Source organism: Hyla sarda, chromosome 5 (genome assembly GCF_029499605.1).
Source record: "Hyla sarda isolate aHylSar1 chromosome 5, aHylSar1.hap1, whole genome shotgun sequence".
In the NCBI taxonomy this organism is placed as follows: domain Eukaryota; kingdom Metazoa; phylum Chordata; class Amphibia; order Anura; family Hylidae; genus Hyla; species Hyla sarda.
In genome coordinates, this window is record NC_079193.1 from 34,605,711 (window position 1) to 34,627,691 (window position 21,981).

Genomic DNA, 21,981 nt, shown 5'->3' on the forward strand with positions numbered 1-21,981 from the left:
TTTTTTAATGGGAAAAGGGGGGTGATTCAAACTTTTATTAGGGGAGGTGTTAAATGATCTTTATTAACTTTTTTTCCACTTTTTTTTTTGCAGTGTTATAGCTCCGATAGGGACCTATAACACTGCACACCCTGATCTTTTACATTGATCAATGGTTTCTCATAGGAAACCATTGATCACTGATTCTGCCACTTGACTGCTCATACATGGATCTCAGGCACTGAGCAGTTATTCGGCGATCGGACACCAGGAGGCAGGTAGGGACCCTCCTGCTGTGTCAAAGCTGTTCAGAATGCCACGATTTCACCGCAGCCATCCCGAACAGCCCCCTGAGCTAACCGACATTGTTTTACTTTCACTTTAGACACGGCGTTCAACTTTGAATGCCGCGTCTAAAAGGTTAATAGCGTGCGGCACCGCGATCAATGCCGTTCGCTATTAGCCATGCTATGCCGTGGCCCCGTGTTATAGAAAGGGAAAGGACTCAGGACGTACCGGTACGTCCTTGGTCCTTAACAGGTTAAAAAAAAACTGTGAAATAAACATATGTTGTATAACTGCATGTGGAAATGTCCGAATTATAAAAAGATATAGTTAATTAAACCGTACGGTCAATGGCGTACGCGCAAAGTCCAAAATAGCGCATTTCTGGTCACTTTTTATACCATGAAAAAAGGAATAAAAAGCGATCAAAAAGTCCAATCAATACCTATATCTATAACTTATCCCCTATCCTGCAGGGATAAGTTTTTATGTCCTGTCGGGCATGAGACTTATTCTTTATCCCTCACTGCACAGGAAGAAGAAGAAAAGTAAGAGGTATGTGTGTGTCTGTCTATGTTTGGTCACTATTCTGCTGTTACACCAGATGTTATCCTCCAGTCACCTGCAAAGCTGCACTCATTATTATGTTGTAACATCATATGTTATCCTTCAGTCACCTCCAAAGCTGCACTCCGTATTCTGTTGTTACACCATGTCTTATCCTCCTGTCACCTCCAGAGCTGTAGTCACTATTATGCTGTTACATCAAGTCTTATTCTCTAGTCACCTCCAGAACTGCAGCCACTATTCTGCTGTTTCATCATGTCTTATTCTCTAGTCACCTCCAGAACTGCAGCCACTATTCTGCTGTTACATCATACCTTATCCTCCAGTCACCTCCAGAGTTGTAGTCACTATTCTGTTGTTACATCATGTCTTATTCTCCTGTAACCTGTAGATCTAGACTTACTATTCTGCTGTCCTATACTGCAGTCACCTCCAGAGCTGCAGCGGCTGTCTGAGGGTAATAGTAGTGTGATTGCTGTATTCACACTCCTATTACTCTTAGACAGGGGTCCGGGGCCATCCACCCCAGGTGCCAACCGCTGGCAGGAAGGGATGCCATCTTACAATGCACAGCTTTGTAACTTACAGGTTGTACGTGTAAGTCTCACTATACCGTATAGGGGCATTGCTGTGCTGCCTACACTTAGAGCCTCTACTCACTGCTGTGCTGCCGACACTTACAGCCTGTACTCACTGCTGTGCTGCCTACACTTACATCCTGTACTCACTGCTGTGCTGCCTACACTTACATCCTGTACTCACTGCTGTGCTGCCCACACTTAGAGCCTGTACTCACTGCTGTGCTGCCTACACTTACAGCCTGTACTCACTGCTGTGCTGCCTACATTTACAGCCTGTACTCACTGCTGTGCTGCCTACACTTAGAGCCTCTACTCACTGCTGTGCTGCCGACACTTACAGCCTGTACTCACTGCTGTGCTGCCTACACTTACAGCCTGTACTCACTGCTGTGCTGCCTACACTTACATCCTGTACTCACTGCTGTGCTGCCTACACTTACATCCTGTACTCACTGCTGTGCTGCCTACATTTACATCCTGTACTCAGTGCTGTGCTGCCTACACTTACATCCTGTACTCACTGCTGTGCTGCCTACACTTACAGCCTGTACTCACTGCTGTGCTGCCTACATTTACATCCTGTACTCACTGCTGTGCTGCCTACACTTACATCCTGTACTCACTGCTGTGCTGCCTACACTTACATCCTGTACTCACTGCTGTGCTGCCTACACTTACAGCCTGTACTCACTGCTGTGCTGCCTACACTTACATCCTGTACTCACTGCTGTGCTGCCTACACTTACATCCTGTACTCACTGCTGTGCTGCCTACACTTACAGCCTGTACTCACTGCTGTGCTGCCTACACTTACATCCTGTACTCACTGCTGTGCTGCCTACACTTACATCCTTTACTCACTGCTGTGCTGCCTACATTTACATCCTGTACTCACTGCTGTGCTGCCTACACTTACAGCCTGTACTCACTGCTGTGCTGCCTACATTTACAGCCTGTACTCACTGCTGTGCTGCCTACACTTATATCCTGTACTCACTGCTGTGCTGCCTACATTTACGGGGTCCGAGACTAGTGTGTCATACTGCACCTCAGTGAATTGCTGGCCGCAGAATAAAGAGGGACCTGTTTATCTACAACACCACGCGTAGACCCCCATTGCAAAGGCTGTGTATGACCTGAAGGAGAGGTACAAGGGGCTGTTTACCCCCTCATAGCACCAGTGACATAATACCTGTAGTACCACAAGTCCCAGCATACCCCTGGTCGCCCCATACCGGGACCTAAGAGAAAAGCTATGTGAAAACCTTAGATGACCTCTGTATAGAGTATACAGGCAGTTTATTAAAAGTGAACTCCTGCTGCGCCAATAGTTGACAATTATAAATCAGATCTATTAAAATGTTATTTTATTTCTTTTTTTTCCGTCTCTGAAGGTCTCCGTAGCGGCTGATAGATAGGGCGGCCGTATCAACCCTACTCGCCGCTTATCACAATGATCATTTCCTCTCCCTACAAATCACAGAGATCTCCGCACATAGACCTAATGCTTATGTTTTAGGAAAGGATTATAGCAAAACTTTATCCCGGTCTTCTGACTACAAAATGTTTGGCGAAGTTAATTAAAGATGAAAATCTACTTGGATAAAATGGAGATATTTATTACCAGACTAACACAGCGCTGCCAGACACAGCGAGCCTCTCGGTTTATTTAAAATATTTTAGGGAAATGATAGATTACAGTGAAAGAATAAACAATTTAAAGGGGTATTCCGCCCCTAGACATCTTATCCCCTATCCAAAGAATATGGGATAAGATGTCTGATCATAGGGATCCCCCTGCAATCTCTGTACAGCACCCGGCATTCCTTTAGAACACTCATAACATCACAGTCACGCCCCTTGTGACATCATGCCACGCTCCTTCGATGCAAGTCTATGGGAGGGGGCATGGTGTGACGTCACAATGGGTGTGGCTGTGATGTCACAACCCCCACCCCTTTCTCCAAGCATTCGGAACAAAATGTTCAGAACCCTGGGCAGCGAAGTACTCCTTAAGATTTAAAGTGATTGTTGACTGCAGGATTATTCTGAACCGGACATTGACCTTTAAGTCTGGTGACCTCCCTCATCGTCTATGGGAGGGGGCATGGTGTAACGTCACAAGGGGTGTGGCCGTGACGTCACGACCCCCACCACTTGCTCCAAGCGTTCGGAACAAAATGTTCAGAACCCTGGGCAGCGGAGTACTCCTTTAAGATTTAAAGTGATTGTTGACTGCAGGGTTATTCTGAACCTGACATTGACCTTTAAGTCGGGTGACCTCCCTCATTGTCTATGATTGGTGTCTTGCTAAAAGTTAGAGGGTTTTAAAGATGGTAAAACATAGGGCAGCTTGGTTGGACGAAAGGGCCAAAGAACTAAGCAGGAAGCATGACTGTGTGACCACTTGTGGGGTATACATGTGTCCAAACATGTGCCTGGACTGGAGTAGAACGTAAAGGGGTATTTTAGGCCCTAAAAATGTATCCTCTATACACAGGATAGGGAATAAGTGTATGATTGTGGGGGGTCTGGCCGCTGGGACCCCTGCTGTTTTCCAGAATGGGGCCCCAAATCTCCAGCGGGTCGGCACCTGCTCCATGCATTGGCTATGGGAGTACCGGAGTGCTGTATGGGAGTATCTTCAGAGCTCCCATAGACAATGCTGACCCACCGCTCCATGCAGTGGGGAGAGTCAGGGCCCCATTTTGGAGATCTTTAGTTAACAGGACAGCGCTTACTGTCCATGGTAGAATTGACGATTCCAGAGGAGGCTACTATTGTCGAATCCATGAAGAATTTCCCTGTGAAAATTACACGCAGAAATTTTGTAGCGTAAACTGGCTCTTATGGTAAGATTTCTTTGTTGTTCATAGCAACTAATCACTGCTAAGCTTTCATTTCTCATATTGTGGTTGTGGTTGCTATGGGCAACAATGAAAATGTTATTATGAGACAGCGTGATAAATCTCTCACATAAATTATTAGGCGAGAGACTAAATGTGGTGTATGTGATCTAGGATAGTGAACTTTTCTAACCAAAGCCTAGACAATCAGACTACATATATTCCTAATTTTAATCTGATTGACAACCCCCCCCCCCAAAACTGTCTTGATTTGGGCAGGATTTTTTAGCTTCCCCTGTGCTGCTTTGTGGCACCAAGATTTAACAGAGCAAAGAGCCATTGCCCTGTCATTTTCTTTCCTGTGACCTCTGGATGCATTATCCAGCAGTCACAAGAGGCCGTTCTCCTCCTCCACACTCTGGCACATGAGTGACATCATCATGCGTTAGAGCATGAGTGAAGGAAAGAGAAAAGAGGAGCAGCCATCCGGGCCCAAGACATTGTGCTGCCTGGTTCCCCCACGTTAGGAAGGTAGCAGTTTCCCCACATTAGGTAGCATAGTTGCCCCATATTAGGTAGATTCTCCACATTAGGTAGCAAAGATTTCCCACATTAAGTAGCATAGATTCCCCACATTAGGTAGCAGTTTCCCCACATTAGGTAGCAGTTTCCCCACATTAGGTAGCTGTTTTCCCACATTAGGTCGCAGTTTTCCCACATTAGGTAGCATAGCCCCCCCCCGACACACAGACACACACAGACACACACACACAGAGACACAGACAGACACACTCACCTGGCCTGCGCAGTCCGGCGGCGAAGTCACTGACTTCCTCCTGCGCGGGTCTGCAGAGGGACATCACTTGCGCGACGTCCCCTGTCAGTCCCGGGCCGGCCGGCTGCAGACTCACTCGTCAGTCCCGGGCCGGCAGCGCAGCAAAGTGCTGAAAAAGTGCCGCCTGGGACGATGGTCCCACCGGGTTCTTATGATAGGGCCGGCCCTGGTGGCCATGCTCTGGACTATATGGGAACCAGCAATTAGGTGTGTATGTTTTCTTTTTAATAATGTTGAGGGGGCAGCTACCTACAGGAGGAAAACTATGTATAGGAGGGCTGCAACCTACGGGGGAGGGGGGCAACTATCTTCAAGGGGCCAACTATTTACAAGGTTGCAACTATCTAGGGTGATCTGCCTACAGGAAGACCAATATCTAGGGCCTTCTTCCTACAGGGGAATTTCCAGGGGGTTTACCTACAGAGGGAAACTATCTCTGAGGGCTCTACCTTTAGGGGGGAGCTAGAGGGCAACTATCCAGGCAGAGTCTACCTACAGGGGCAGCTATCTAGGTGGAGTCAACCTACTCAGGGCACCTATGTATTTAGGCAAACTTCAGAAAGGGACCTGTCTACCCGACTTAACTATCTAATGGGGTGGGAAGGGGGGGGGGGGGGGGGGGGTGATAACTATTCTTCACCAACCCCCTTATGTGGGACACCAAGGGTAGCATTATTACAGTCTGGGGCACTGTAGTGCCTTTGGCTGTCTGGACATGCTGGAAGTTGTAGTTTTGCAACAGCTCACACCTGGCGTCCGGCTCAGGAGTGAAGCACACTGTCGCTCATTTAAGCCAGCTATAACTCTCGATTGCAGTCGGTCTCACTCCTGAGACCCGGTGCGATCTAAACTTTCGACTCCTCAGGACAAAACGCCAAATGTTTTATTTTAACAAACACTTGTGCTTTAATTTTAGTTAAGCATTACGTAACTGGTCTCGCGCATCACAGGTTGTGCAGTAAACACATTCAGACACCAGATGGCGCTGTTATATCTGTTTTTTTGTTTTTTTTTAAGATCTGACAAATTCAGGAATTAAATAAAGTATTTAAAACTTTTTTCGACGCGTGCCCTCTTTGAGGATGATGAGGATGACGCCTTATCTAGCATTTAAGCACAGCAGCTCGAGGGCTCTTTTTTTTTTTTTTTTTTTTTTTGTTATAAATTTTTTTTTTACACAGTAACTATTTCATCACCGTTATAACACTGCATATCTAAAGTCATGTTTTCCAGTATCAGTTTTTTGGTGTACATCTAAGGCAGTATTTCCCAACCAGGTTGGCTCCAGTTGTTGCAAAACTACAACTCCCAGCATGCCCGGACAGCCTTTGGCTGTCCGGGCATGCTGGGGGTTGTATTTTTGCAACAGCTGGAGGCACCCTGGTTGGAAGACACTGATCTAAGATGTATATAATGCATCTTTTTATGGCAGTATTTGTGCACTAGTATAAGCGGTAGGACCGGCCTTGTCTCCGTAATGTCCTTAATTAAAGTTTGGAGTGATGGGTTTCTCCTTGAATTTTGACATTTGATGGAATGAGATCGCTGGGAGCGTGATTCAGCAGATGCATACTGTGTCACACCATCAATTGATCTGCATCCGCCGAGGCTGCACAACCTTACATGTATAATGTTAATGAGGATCATCAGTCTGGGATGTTAGCACTGCGGTGCCAGCCGGGAGCTACTCTTAGCTCTTTCCTTACAAGACGTCTTATGCCATGCCTGGTACAATAGGCTGGGTACCATAGGGGGCTCAGTCACTGCTGTTGTGCGTGAGAATCTGACTGCGGTAATCTCTGAATAAAACATACATTACTTTTCTAATGAGCAGAAATAACAATAATTACTTTTCTCTGCTGTGAAAAAAAAATATTTGACACCCCCCCCCCAATCACCTATATCTGTTGGGTTTAAATTATTCTGATCATCATGCTAATTGTAAAATACGATAATAATAATATATATATATATATATATATATATATATATATATATATATATATAGGAATATCAGTCATAGGTAAGGCTAGGTTCACACTGCTGTTGTGCTCCGACCGTACAGGGTCCAATAATATAAAAAAATATAATATAATATAAAATAAATAAGCTTTTTGTTTTTTTAATACATTTTTTTGCCGAATGGGGCCTGAACAGGTTGGAACATCACGGACACTAGAGCCCTGTGCGGGACTATTTATTTAATCCGCTCCCACCTGCCCCAGTTGCATTTTTGACCACTCCCACCTGCTCCTGCAACATATGTGTCCAGTCCCGCCGGCTCCCGCTTACATGTGCGTCCAGTCCCGCCCAATTCCTCTAACCCCCCCCCCCCCCCGAATCTCCCTGTGCCATTTTAAAGGGGTACTCTACTGGGAAACATATATATATATATATATATATATATATATATATATATAAATTTTTTTTTTTTTTTTTTTTTAATCATCTGGTGCCAGAAAGTTAAACAGGTTTGTAAATTACTTCTGTTTAAAAATCTTAATCCTTCTAGAACTTATCAGTTGCTGTATGTTTCAGAGGAAGTTCTTTCCTTTTTGAATTTCCTTTCTGTCTGACCAATGTGCTCTCTGCTGACACCTCTGTCCATTTTTAGGAACTGTCCAGAGTAGAAGCAAATCCCCATAGCAAACCTCTCCTGCTCTGGACAGTTCCTAAAATGGACAAAGGTGACAGCAGAGAGCACCGTGGTCAGACAGGAAGGAAATTCAAAAAGAAAAGAACTTCCTGTGGAGTATATAGCATCTGATAAGTACTGGAAGGATTAAGATTTTTAAATAGAAGTCATTTACAAATCTGTTTAACTTTCTGGCATAGGTTGATTTACAAAAATGTTTTCCAGAGGAGTACCCCTTTAACTCTCCACCCTGTGAATTCAAATAGAGAAAAAAACAGACATGGTCGCACATCCATAACATGCACCTTGATCTAATACTTCTCAGCAACATTTATTAAACTAGCAGGTTGTTAGTGTACTTTATAATCATGAAGTGCAAGCTCACTTGCCACGTCATGGCCACCTGTATGTAGCGGATCCCTAACATCCCTAGCATAAAATGGCGCAGCGCTGAGCGGCGACCACCACCGCCCCAACACCAGTGCCCACAGGGGGAATGACCCACTGGCAGAGCAACCCCAATGACACTCAAACCATGGTGGTCGAAGTTCAGTGCTGCACCATTTTATGCTAGGGATGTTAGGGATCCGCTACTTACAGGTGGCTGTGATGCGGCTAGCGGGCTTGCACTTCATGATTACAAAGTACACTAACAACCTGCTAGTTTAATAAATGTTGCTTAGAAGCCTTAGATCAAGGTGCATGTTGTGAATGTGCGACCATGTCTGTTTTTTTCTCTATTTGAATTCACATTGTGTTTTCTTGGTCTGCACTCTGCCCCTCCCCCTCAGCCCAGGCCTATATAAATTAGCAGGAAGCTGCATAGGGCCCTATTCTTTCTGGCAGTCTCCCAGTCTTTGACTGGTAATTGCGCTTTTACACCTGTTCACACTGGTGCGGTGCTCTGCGGCATCCATTGCTGCTGCAGCGCCGTGTCTGTGGGGAGGCATTGGGGCTGCTCAGCCAGTGGGTCGTTCCCCCTGTGGTGTTGCGTCGGTGGTGGTCGCTGCTCAGTAATGCGCCATTTTATGTAATGGATGTTAGGGACCCGCTACTTACAGGTGGCCGTGATGTGGCTAGTGGTCTTGCACTTCATGATCATAAAGATCTTAAAACATCTTAATCCTTCCAGTACCTATCAGTTACTAAATGCTCCACAGGAAGTTCTTTTCTTTTTGAATTTCCTTTCTGTCTGACCACAGTGCTCTCTGTTGACACCTCTGTCTATTTTGGGAACTGTTCAGTATTGAGAGGTTTGCTATGGGGATTTGCTCCTACTCTGGACAGTTCCTAAAAGGGACAGAGGTGTCAGTAGAAATCACTATGGTCAGACAGAAAGGAAATTCAGAACGAAAAGAACTCCCTGTCGAGCATATAGCAGCTGATAAATACTGGAAGGATTAAGACTTTTTAAGCGGAGCAATTTACAAATATGTTTAACTTTCTGCCACCAGTTGATTTAAAAAGAAATGTTTTCCAGTGGAGTACCCCTTTAAATCTTCTCCCCACCTCCTCTTCACCCTCCCTCTGATCCCCTTGCTGTTTCTTACCCATCCTATGACTTCCATTGGGCTCCCGCAGACTCAGATGCAAGGAATCGGCATGATGTCAGGGGCGTCACTCGTCACTCACTAATTTAAAGTGGCTGCGGACCGTGCTGCAGATCCTGAACAGGATGCTGGCGACAGGGCCACATTAAATCAGTGGCAGCACCATATATTTGGCAGACTGCCACAGCATAGCGCCTGACTGTCTGCTCCCGCCCGTGCTGCTATGTTTTTCATTGGGTCTCGCTGAATCCCAATGGAGGGCTCTAATGAACACCACCGGGTCCCGACAGATCCCATTGACATGAAAGGGGTCTGTCGGGTGTCCAGTATTTTACATAAATTCAGTGAGTTGAGAAAACAAATAGGACATGCAGTATTTTTTTCTTCGCTCATCTTCCGTCATTCTAAATAGTGTTTTTCCCTAAAATGTATATTCTTTAAAACAGAATGCTTATGTGTTATAAATGACATTCCCAGACAACAAGTGTCCTGCAGAAAATACAAGGCCTCATACAGTTTCATGAATGTAAAAAAAAAAGTTTTACCCAATAGCAAGCTTGGATCACAGTAACTGAAGTGGGACAGCTGGCCCTGGGGAACATTCGTAGGGCATACGCATACTTATATAAGTTTGAAGGAAGGATTTTCGTAAATGGGGTGCCTATTGTGTTTTGTGGAAAACAAGTTAGCTGGTAATAACATCACAACAGGATCAGTTCTTTACTGTGTTTAAACTTGGTAATGATTGAATAGCTTATAGTGGATTTCAAAGATCCAGTCTTCGGTTTACAGTTGTAGGTGGTGCTTGTGAGAAAGGATCCACTTAGTATCAGACTAGCAGGAAAAAGCATATATGGTGGAATAAGCAATATATTTTACTTCTAGTATACTTCGCTAATGAAATCTTCATGAGTTGGTTCCTATGAGTGACTTTAGGAAAGATAGCATACTCATGAATGAAAAACTGCAGTGTCCTATGTTAGGGTGCAGGTCTAGCTGGTGTTAGTCCTGGGTCTATCCTAGGTAACTGACAAGAAAATGGGCTCTTGTGGCAGCTTTTCAACCTGACTACACCCACTGCCTCTTGGAGGAAGAAAACACAGATCTCTCGTTCTCAGAGGCAGACAAGCAGATCAAGCAGCTGGCGTGATACTTGGTATTGCTTCAGCAAGGAGTGGATTTGTTTCTGGGAGAGTTAAGCTCTTTTTGGTCCTGGGGGGGGGGTGTAGCACCCTTGATTTAATGGAAGGTTCCCCTGGGCCACATCATGATGTCGTTTTTAGGTATTTTAGAAGTTGGGGTGCCCTGGTATTGTGGTGCCAAATGATGCCGAAAGGGTTAAATTAATCCACATACAGTAGGGCATATAAAGCCACAGGAAATCCAACAAAGAGGCAGTAGTTAACAAGAGCAGGGAAGCATGTTTGAAGCAATACTGTAGTCAAATATGGGATCTCTCTCTTTCTTGCTTTACTCAAGTCTTGGTAAGTAGCGACAGAATTGGTTCAGGGGCTATGCTTCACTAAAGAGGAGAACACATTGGTTGGCTCCAGGCAGGGTTCACACACATGCATTGCTCACTTTTTCCTTTTACTGTGGGGTTCAGGTGACTTGAGGTGTCAATCCTATAGCCTCATAGATAACTAGGCCCAGCCTAAAACCCATGGGTCCTAGACATACAATAGGGTGCTTGTACAGCTTATACCTGATAACTAGATGAATTTTGAGTATGAACTTGCAAATGTTTAGTCAAGATTGTGCATCATAATAAGAATTTTTAAGCCTGAAAACCTGTTGTATGTTATTTCAATCACTAAGACCTAATATATTAAGAGTAAATTTGAGATGGTTCACATGGACGATAGATCCACTTGGCTCCTTTTATGTATGAGTCTTGTCAGTCTTTCTATCTTTATAGGAATAGCGTATTGACTTTAGCAATGATCAGATTCTTTTGTTCTTCACCTACATTGCGATAACCAATAGGCTAATCTCAATCTTCTAGAAAACCATAAGTATCTTGAAGCATTCATTCAATAGAACTGACAATCCTATTACTACAACTTCAGTACCTATATTAATAGTATTCATGCATTGGATATAAATGTACTTTCAACAGGGCTGCACATTAATACGACTCCCATTTGTCAGAACTTTCCAACAATTACAGCACAAACCCAAGTTGACTGTCCACTTGGGCATCGTCTTCTGGACTTCTGCCTGGACCAAAGCGTTTGATGTATGAGCATAGGCCCCGCGCTGCCATTAATTTGGTTCATCTCCTTCTATGGATCTTTGCCTATTTGCTAAGTTTGTTGTTTGTCAATTTAACTTTAAATACATGCCAGTAAATGATAAGTGTATAGGAACAGGATTTTACTTTTGTTTTTTCTTGATACATCTGATTAAATAGCTGCTTTATTCTCTTTGCACGTAAAGGCAAAAATACAAAATGGAAGAAAATGACAGAAAGTGACAGAAGAAAAGATAAGCAGTTCCATAGTAAAGATGCTATTTTACTATAGTAGATCCTAAATACTGAAAATACAATGATGGGTATATGGATTAACATATGAGATTAGTGAATGTGGATCCATGCATTGCATTCATTGGAACTGGTTTACATTACTGGTTCACAAGATACAAGCAGGTTGAATGGATTTAAGGGGATCTTAATCTAAATATTGGTTCAGGTCCCAGAGGCATAAACTATGTATTTCTCCTTACTCAGTCTTAGGAGTTAGGTGGTAATACATAGTATTGGCACTTAAATAACTGCGTACTCCTGTCACTCTAGTGCTGCATGGGAAAACCCTTCAGCCTAAAGTGATCACAAAGGAGATTTATCAAAACCCGTCCCCAGGAAAAGTTGCTGAGTTGCCCATAGCAACCAATCAGATCACTTCTTTCATTTTGCACAGGCCCTTTTAGAAATGAAAGAAGCGATCTGATTGGTTGTTATGGGCAACTCAGCAACTTTTCCTCTGCACAGTTTTTTGATAAATCTCCCCATAAATGGTCACTAGAGGGCACACAGTAAGATGTCAGGCCTGAGTACAGACTGCAGTAAAGAGTTAAGTATTTCTACACACATTACATCTGTCTCTGAGTGGCAAGGCATGCAGCTTATCCCTAAGTGAATGACCCAAAAAATGTGGATTTGACCAAAATTCTAAACAAATCCTATACTTTCCAAATCGATTCGCCCATCACTATCCCTTAATTATCATATCAGGTACCAATTGCAGCTGGATGAGGAATGGAAGGGGATGGGGGTCTAGTGCTGGGGAAAAAAGTAATAAAGGCATGGTGTAAAATTACATTTTTTGGTGACATGACGGGTCATCTTAAATGTAGGACACCAGTTCAAAGATAATCTGAAGCTTCCAGACAAAGAAGATAAATGGAGACTTAGTAAGGAAGATTGGAAGAGGACAAGAAAAATCAAGTCAATAGTTTCTATATGTCTCCTTGGGGAGTCTTTTAGGCTATGTTCACACGTCAGAATGTCCACACAGAGAATCTCCTTGCAGATATTCCGGACACTGTGGGGCACCACATAGGAATATGGACAGCTATTCATTCTGTGCGGACTCATATTGCCTATGTGTTCATTCTTTGTGTGGACACGAAAAATGGAATTTCTGTGCTGAAAACATCTGGCTAGGAAATTCCACCATGTGCACAGCAGAAACTGGTTGAATTTAACAGGACTCTTCTGCAGCGGAATCTCCGTGTCAGATTCCAATGCGGAATCCGGCAAAGAAATTCCGACGTGTGAACATGGTCTCAGACAAAAAGATATGTAAAATTAGCTGTCCTCCAGAAGGAAGTTGGCATTCTAGTGGTATCAGCAGTAGCTGTAGGTCAATTTTCGACCCATAAAATAATCTTTAAACCTAACCAGGAATTATCAGCCAAACCAGAAGCTCCTTCAAAAAAAAGAGGTCCTAACCTGCAGACAGTAGCTGTTTCGGGTTCCCATCCCTCCACAGTACAGAGCAGATTGCTGGTCATCTGGGTTCTTTATTGGAAGTTTTAGTTTGTGACAAAACATTTTCGGTGCCGTTTGTTAGAATGGAAAAACTTTTTTCACCTTTCTATTCTGCCAGTAACTTAGACAACGAAGATAACATCTTATTAAAAAGTTTTTACAAAGCTCCTTCTGAAAAGTTAAAGGCACCTTCTAGGACCTCAGAGTTGTCAGGGTGCAGAGTCCACTCCAATGAGTCTTCTTTTCGAGTCTTGGGGTGCCAGACCTGAAATGATTTATGACGAAGTGAATCCCATCTGTCTTTTCCCATTAAACGTTGAGAATTAATTTGCTTTCAACTACAATTAAGCGCAGTCTCCCCTTCCTTCACCCCACACCCCCTCCTTGGATACAAGTGCTCAGCCGCTCGGTGATGATTGAGTCGCTTTTTTATCTCCCACATTACAGACTAAAGATATCTCATTAGAATTCACCGCCATGAATCTCCTGTCTACTTGCCTTACAGAGAACAGCAATGCTGCTTTTATCCCCAGTATACCTTTCACGGGCCGGTCCTCTTGACCCAGCCTGTCTTGTCAAATCATCCTTATTATTTGGTTATCTGCCATCTATCACGCCGGAGCTGGAGACAGGCAGTATATTCACGCTTTGCAGGAAGGTTGGCGTTTTCTGTTGTGCTGAATTTCATTACTTTATCAACTTTATTCATTTGATGGACGAGCTTCTGTATGGTCAAACACATCATTCAGAGTTAACATCCAACTTTAGGAGACATTTTCATGAATATATTCGAGGATGTTGTTCTTGGGTATGAGCCCAAAACCATTGGCTCCTTCCAAAAAAAAAAAAAAAACATGGGTATTGGGACTGTGGGACTTTTAGAGGAGAAATAAGCGCTTTGAGACATGGGTTTCCTCAGGGGTCAAGTCCTAGGAAGAAAAGTGTGGGAACTCTTCCACTCAAGGACGGGTACAGCAGAACTCATGCTAATGGGAACGGTGCTCCTATTGTGAAAAAAAAGTGCAGGAACTCAGTTCTTGCATATTCTTGTAGGACCTAAGCCCTGGGAACTGTATGTCCCCATGTCAATACTTTCTGTAATCTTAAAGCTCAATGATATCAATGAGATACATGGCCTCACAGCTACCTTGTGTGAAGTTTGACTAAGGTTAGGGTTTGCACATTCCTGACCAGACCTATAAAGTATTTAAGTACGTAGAGGTCACATGTGGGTTGTTGATGGGTTGGCATTGGTGTGGACAAGGGCATACATACAATTTATTGGGACCTGTAAAAAGAAATTCCATTGCTGCCAGTGCCACCTCCTCCACCATCAGACATTGGATTTTCTGCACCAACACCCCCTACCGTGTCAGATTCGGACACCAGGCATGGGCCTAGTGGGGTTGAAAGCCTCCAATTCCCCCAACAAGGACCCATACATGTACAATTAGCTTCAGAAGTAGCTGCTAGTGGAACTAGAGGGTTGGGGCACACGCTGTCGGTTCTAGTTTTTCAGAGCTGATCTGTTGGAAGGATGTGTAGGAAAAGGGTGGAAGAGATTGGGCACCCTGGGAATGAGGAGGGGGCATTAGCTCCAGGCTGCTGATCAGCTTGCTGCCCTCACACCTCTCTCTGTACCTCTTTGGAGGTAAATAGTGTGATGTAGGGTGGGGTCCCCTATAGGCAGACTATGCAACCACAGTCCAGAGCCCCTGTCCTATATTACCCAAAGCAGTTCTGTGGTCTGTCTTTATAGGCAATACAACACTGGCTGGGGGGATCCTAACAAAGGGTAGAGGCATGGCCAAATACCAGGCATGGCCTGTTAGGATACCATTGCCATAGCAATATGTTAGTGATCAAATCCCTAGGTGACAAAAAAATAAATAAATACATGTTTAATAATCTTTACCCGCACTAAACTCAATACCCTGGGTATAATGCGGATGAACCGGATTACCAGGAGATATCACCGGAATACGGGGTATCACCATACCCAGCATGCCGTCCCTCCTCTATTGTGAAAAGCCGACTATTAGCAATAAAGGCAAATTCAATGAGTATCTCCAAAACCGGACGGCAGATCCAGGTGATACCTCATTGTAATCCGATTCACCAGCACTTTAACCCCATGTACTGGGTTTAGTGTGGGTGAACCGGCTGTCAGTTTCACTTTAACCCCTTAAGGACCAGGCCATTTTACACCTTAGGACCAGAGCATTTTTTGCACATCTGACCACTGTCACTTTAAACATTAATAACTCTGGAATGCTTTTATATATCATTCTGATTCTGAGATAGTTTTTTCGTGAAATATTCTACTTTAAAATGGTGGTAAATTTTTGTGGTAACTTGCATCCTTTCTTGGTGAAAAATCCCCAAATTTGATGAAAAAATAGAAAATTTAGCTTTTTTCTAACTTTGAAGCTCTCTGCTTGTAAGGAAAATGGATATTCCAAATAAAAAAAAATTTTATTCACATTTCCAATATGTCTACTTTATGTTTGCATCATAAAATTGACAAGTTTTTACTTTTGGAAGACACCAGAGGGCTTCAAAGTTCAGCAGCAATTTTTCAATTTTTCACAAAATTTTCAAACTCACTATTTTTCAGGGACCAGTTCAGGTTTGAAGTGGATTTGAAGGGTCTTCATATTAGAAATACCCCATAAATGACCCCATTATAAAAACTACACCCCCCAAAGTATTCAAAATGACATTCAGTAAGTGTGTTAACCCTTTAGGTGTTTCACAGGAATAGCAGCAAAGTGAAGGAGAAAATTCACAATCTTCATTTTTTACACTTGCATGTTCTTGTAGACCCAATTTTTGAATTTTTACAAGGGGTAAAAGGAGAAAATGTATACTTATATTTGTAGCCCAATTTCTCTCGAGTAAGCACATACCTCATATGTCTATGTAAATTGTTCGCGGGGCGCAGTAGAGGGCTCAGAAGGGAAGGAGCGACAAGGGGATTTTGGAGAGTACATTTTTCTGAAATGGTTTTTGGGGGGCATGTTGCATTTAGGAAGCCCCTATGGTGCCAGAACAGCAAAAAAAAAAAACACATGGCATACCATTTTGGAAACTAGACCCCTTGAGGAACGTAACAAGGAATAAAGTGAGCCTTAATACCCCACAGGGGTTTCACGACTTTTGCATTTGTAAAAAATATTTTTATTTTTTTCACTAAAATGTGTGTTTCCCCCCACAGTTCACATTTTTGCAAGAGTTAATAGCAGAAAATACCCCCCAAAATTTGTAACCCCATCTCTTCTGAGTATGGAGGTACCCCATAAGTTGACCTGAAGTGCACTACGGGCGAGCTACAATGCTCAGAAGAGAAGGAGTCATATTTGGCTTTTTGAGAGCAAATTTTGCTCGGGGGGCATGTCGCATTTAGGAAGCCCCTATGGTGCCAGGACAATAAAAAAAAAAACACATGGCATACCATTTTGGAAACTAGATCCCTTGAGGAAAGTAACAAGGAATAAAGTGAGCCTTAATACCCCACAGGGGTTTCACAACTTTTGCATATGTAAAAAAAAATTATTATTTTTTCACTAAAATGTGTGTTTCCCCCCAAATATCACATTTTTGCAAGGGTTAATAGCAGAAAATACCCCCCAAAATTTGTAACCCCATCTCTTCTGAGTATGGAGGTACCCCATAAGTTGACCTGAAGTGCACTACGGGCGAGCTACAATGCTCAGAAGAGAAGGAGTCATATTTGGCTTTTTGAGAGCAAATTTTGCTCGGGGGGCATGTCACATTTAGGAAGCCCCTATGGTGCCAGGACAGCAAAAAAAAACAAAACACATGGCATACTCTTTCGGAAACTACATCCCTCAAGGAACATAACAAGGGGTACAGTGAGTCTTCACACCCCACAGGTGTTTGATAAATATTCATGAAGTGGGATGTGAAAATGAAAAATTTGATTTTTTTACACTAAAATGCTGGGGTTACACCAAATTTTTCATGTTCACAAGTGGTAAAAGGAGAAAATGTCAACGTAAGTTTGTAAATACATTTCTTTGGAGTAAGGACATACCTCAAGTCTGGGTGTAAACAGCTTGCACACTGGTCTGAGAGGAGCAGGTCGCATTCAGGGGCCTTGAGCTTCTGTGTTGCGGCCTATGGAGCCAGAACAGCGGGACCCCCCCTCAAGGGGCATTACATGGGGTAAATAACTGGGGTACACTAAATAACTAAAATGGGGTACAGTGGGACATAAAATTATAAAACAGGTTATGGCCCCAGAATGATGACCCAGAGCATAGCCAAAACTAAAAAATATGCCCACCCCAAACCCTATGCTCTGAATCATCATTCTGGTAATGTGACGTGTGTGGCCGTCCCTAACCTGTTGCCTCAAATGCACACCCCGTTCAGGTGGAGAGAGAGCGCTGCGCATTTGAGGCAACAAAAAAAGTCCCCGATGATTGTGACTCAGTAACCCATGACCCAGAGAAAAAAATACCCCCAGAGGTCTCATGAGTTTTTTTTTTTTTTAGATGAGTTTTTTTGGGCAATTTAGTGGTTTTATGGTGTTAAAATTTGGAATGTACTCTGGACTTGGTACATTTGGGTCAAATTATGGAAAATTAAAATGAAAAGGGAAAATTTAGTACTGCATGGAAGTGTGATACTCCCTGAAGCAGTTTTTAATGCAGAGGCCCGAATGATCGGGGCAAGTGTCACACTGAGTGGTGGTGTCCTTCTGAATCCCCCTCCTGTTACACACTCTACATTTTTTCTGGGATCGTCCCTTCTTTCCAGTGTGGGGGACTTCACCTGGAAAGTGTTGGCCTGGGACGATCCTGGCACCTATAACTCCAGTTCCTTGGGAAGTCCGGCCTGCTCTTTCCCGGTCGCCAAAGATAAGGACCTTTAGGACTTCTTCTTGGAACTAGAGGAATGTCCCTGTGTTGCCAGCGTACTGGGACAGTACAAAAGCATTGTACATGGCAACCTGTACCAAGTAGACCGCAACTTTTTTGTACCATACCCGTGTTTTCCGCATGGCCATGTATGGCTTGAGGACTTGATCAGAAAGATCAACTCCCCCCATATACCGATTGTAGTCCAGAATACAATCGGGCTTGAGGACCGGTGTTGAGGTACCTCGCACAGGGACAGGTGAGCTGCCGTTACATGAATAGTGGTCTGCATAAGGACATCCCTCTTATCCTTATACCTGACCAACAACAGGTTTTCATGGGTAAGGGCATGGGACTCACCCTTGGGCATAGGTGTCTGCAGAAAATTTATAGGGAGGCCTCTCTGGTTTTTCCGCACGGTCCCACAAGCGGACGTGGATCTGGCAGCAAGGGATGTGAACAGAGGGATGCTGGTATAAAAGTTGTCCACGTACACGTGGTAACCCTTATCCAGCAAAGGGTGCACAAGCTCCCAAACGATTTTCCCGCTAACACCCAGAGTGGGGGAACAATCTGGGGGTTCAATACGGGAATCTCGTCCCTCATACACTAAACTTGAGAGTGTACCCGGAGGTACTCTCACAAAGTTTATAGAGCTTCACGCCATACCGCACCCGCTTCGAGGGAATATACTGGAGGAAGATGAGTCTCCCCTTAAAACTGATAAGAGACTCATCAACAGAGAGCTCCCTGAGGGGTACGTAGGCCTCCAAAAAATTGGCGCCAAAGTGATCGATGACCGGTCTCACTTTGTAAAGCCGGTCATGGGCGGGATCACCTCGGGGCGGACATGCCGCATTATCTGCATAATGCAGGCATTTCCGAATGGCCTCGAACCGCCTCCGTGCCATGACCATACTGTAAAGCGGGGTCTGGTAGAAGATGTCCCCACTCCAGTACTGTCTGACACTTGCTTTTTTGACCAGGCCCATATGCAGCAAGAGGCCCCAAAATGTCCTCATCTCTGCTGCATCAATGGCGTACCATTCATTGGGCCTGGCCAAAACAGAATCAGGGTGGTGGGCGATGAACTGCCTGGCGTACAGATTCGTCTGCTCCACCATTAGATTGACAAAACTGTCACTGAAAAAATAACTGAAATAGTCAATTTCAGTGAATCCAGAATTGTCAATTCCAGTCGCCAACAAACTCCGGAACCCGTGGCCGATAAGCCTCTGGGGGTCTCCAGACAGGTTCACTGGAAGGGGGCTCTGGTAAACTTGTTTGAGGGGTCGGACTCCTAGTACGAGCCGCATCACCACTCGCACTTGTGCCGGCCACTGGGCCACTATCATGGGGGGTGAGTGGCCTCGCCTGGCGGCGTCTCCGGGGCCGTATAGGTGACTCATCTTCAGTACTAGATGATGAGGAGGACGATGAAGAACACAGGAATCTTGGAACTTCATCGTCCTCACTGACAGATTCGGAGTCGGAGGCAAGAAAAGCATATGCCTCCGCTGCTGAAAATGCCTGGCGAGCCATTGCCTTTTTTTTACAGTGGTGGGGGGGGAGGGGGGGTATGTAGTGTGTGTGATTGGTGTAACTAACTGTATGGGGGGGGAAAAAGTGCTGCAGCCAAAAAAAAAAAAAATGGCCAAATGCAGCGCCCTGAATCCCTAATAGGGCCCGGGTCACACTAAAAAAAAATTGTTGCGGACCCTTTAGGTCCTATTAGGGGGTCGGGGGGGGGGAAATGTTTAACTTTTTTTGACACTTTTTTTTTTACTTTACTTTTTTTACTGGTTAACCCTACCTGTCCCTGGGGCTGTACTCTCTCCCTGCTCTAAGGGGGGGTCTTCCTCTGTGAGGGGCTCCGATCTTCACAGAGGGGGGTCCCTGGCTCCTTCTCGCAGTTCTGGCCGCTGAATGAACTCAGGGAGCAAGCAGAGCCACGAGAAGGGGACGTTAACCCCTCCCCTGCCGGCTGCTATTGGCCGGACGATCGTCCGGCCAATAGCAGCGATCCTGGGGGGGTGACGACATCGCTACCTCCCCATAGATACAGAGGGTGATAGGTGGTGTATCCTACACCCCCGATCACCTTGTATCTCCGGGTCAGCGGGTCACACGTGACCTGCATCACCGGAATAGCCGAAAATCGCAAGTGTGAATTCACTTGCGATTTTCGGCGATCGCCTACATGGGGGGTCTGATGACCCCCCTGGGCATTGGCGCTGGGTGCCTGCTGATCCATATCAGCAGTCACCCCGGTCCGGTCGCGCGGCAGGGACCAAAATTCCCACGGGGCGTACATGTACGCCCTTGGTCCTTAAGTACCAGGGAGCAAAGGCGTACCTGTACGCCCTTGGTCTTTAAGGGGTTAAAGGGGTACTAAAAAAAAACCCCTTTTTTTTTCAAATCAACTGGTGCTAGAAAGTTATACATATTTGTAAATTACTTTAATTAAAATATCTTAACCCTTCCAGTACTTATCAGCTGTTGTATGCTCCAGGGGAAGTTGTGTTGTTCTTTTCTGTCTGACCACAGTGCTCTCTGCTGACACCTCTGTCCATGTCAGGAACTGTTCAGAGCAGGATAGGTTTGCTGTGGGGATTTGCTCTTATTCTGGACAGTTCCTGACACCATAGTAACAGTTTGTAAGGTTGAAAAAAGACAAGAGTCCATCGAGTTCACCGACAGAGGTGTCAGCACAGAGCACTGTAGTCAGACAGAAAAGAACAACTCAACTTCCTCTGTAGCATACAGCAGCTGATAAGTACTGGAAGGATTAAGACTTTTTAATAGAAGTAATTTACAAATCTGTTTAACTTTGTAGCACCAGTTGATATGAAAAAATTGTTCTCCACCATAGTACCCCTTTTAAATATGATGCATGAAGAACACCCACCATATCTGGAAAACAGTTTGAAAATAAAATTTTGTATCCTAATTACAGATCTGGTCACTGTCCCTTTAAAATGCACAACATCTGAACTTGCCGAGCTTTTAGGTAATGTCTCCATTACTTTAAATCTCACCATAGAAAACGAATGACAGAGGTTAAAGGGGTATTCCAGGAATTATTATTTTTTGACTATGCTACAGGGGCTGTAAAGTTAGTTTAGTTCATAATATAGTGTCTGTACCTGTGTGTGACGGTTTTCTCACAATTCTTATGTGATTTTCACCCCAATATTTATTTTTAACAGCATACAAAATGACTGTTGTCTCAGATTTTTCCCAGCTTGCAATGCGGCCGAGACCTGACTAACTAGTCAGCTGATGACAGGGAGCCTGTCTGCTTCAATGGGTGTAGCGAGATCAATCTGTAACTAATGCAACAGCTGTAGGCACCCTGATTGAAAACCACAGGTCTTTTGAAAGGATGCAGCTGATTTATGTTTCAATCCTAATGTCATGGACACAATGGAGATGTTTGACTTGTTTTTCGTCTCCTCGCATTGAGTTTACAGTAATTAAAAGTCCAAATTACAGGCCCTAATTGTAAAGATATCGATAACAGACATGCCTTAAGCTACCTGTATGTCTTTTGTCAGAACAACATATACGAGAAGTTTAATGAAAAAGCCTTTAGAAAGGAAACAATTCCTGAATTACTCATCTGAAGAGGTTGAATCAAAGATTGACTTCCAAAATTAAAGGAACAAGGAATTTATTTAAAGCAGATATTTGGGATCCATTCCTTGCTGAGTATCCTATCCCTTAAAGGGGTACTCCGGTGGAAAACATTTTAATTTATTTTTTTCAAATGAACTGGTTCCACAAAGTTACACAGATTTGTAAATTACGTCTATTAAAACAA

At 44.1% G+C, this 21,981-nt stretch overlaps 1 protein-coding gene across 12 annotated transcripts in view; it reads left to right on the forward strand.

Moving 5' to 3' along the window:
• The window catches only part of MALRD1 (MAM and LDL receptor class A domain containing 1), a 551,665-nt gene that overhangs the window by 22,967 nt on the left and 506,717 nt on the right, over nucleotides 1–21,981 (forward strand). Inside the window, exon 1 of one of the 12 annotated variants that reach the window (XM_056519237.1) lies at nucleotides 12,309–12,351. The exons of the other annotated variants lie outside the window; for them this stretch is intronic. The gene's annotated coding sequence lies outside the window, so the exon portion shown is untranslated. Of the gene's footprint in view, nucleotides 1–12,308; nucleotides 12,352–21,981 lie in introns of those variants that run through there. 12 annotated transcript variants of the gene reach the window in all.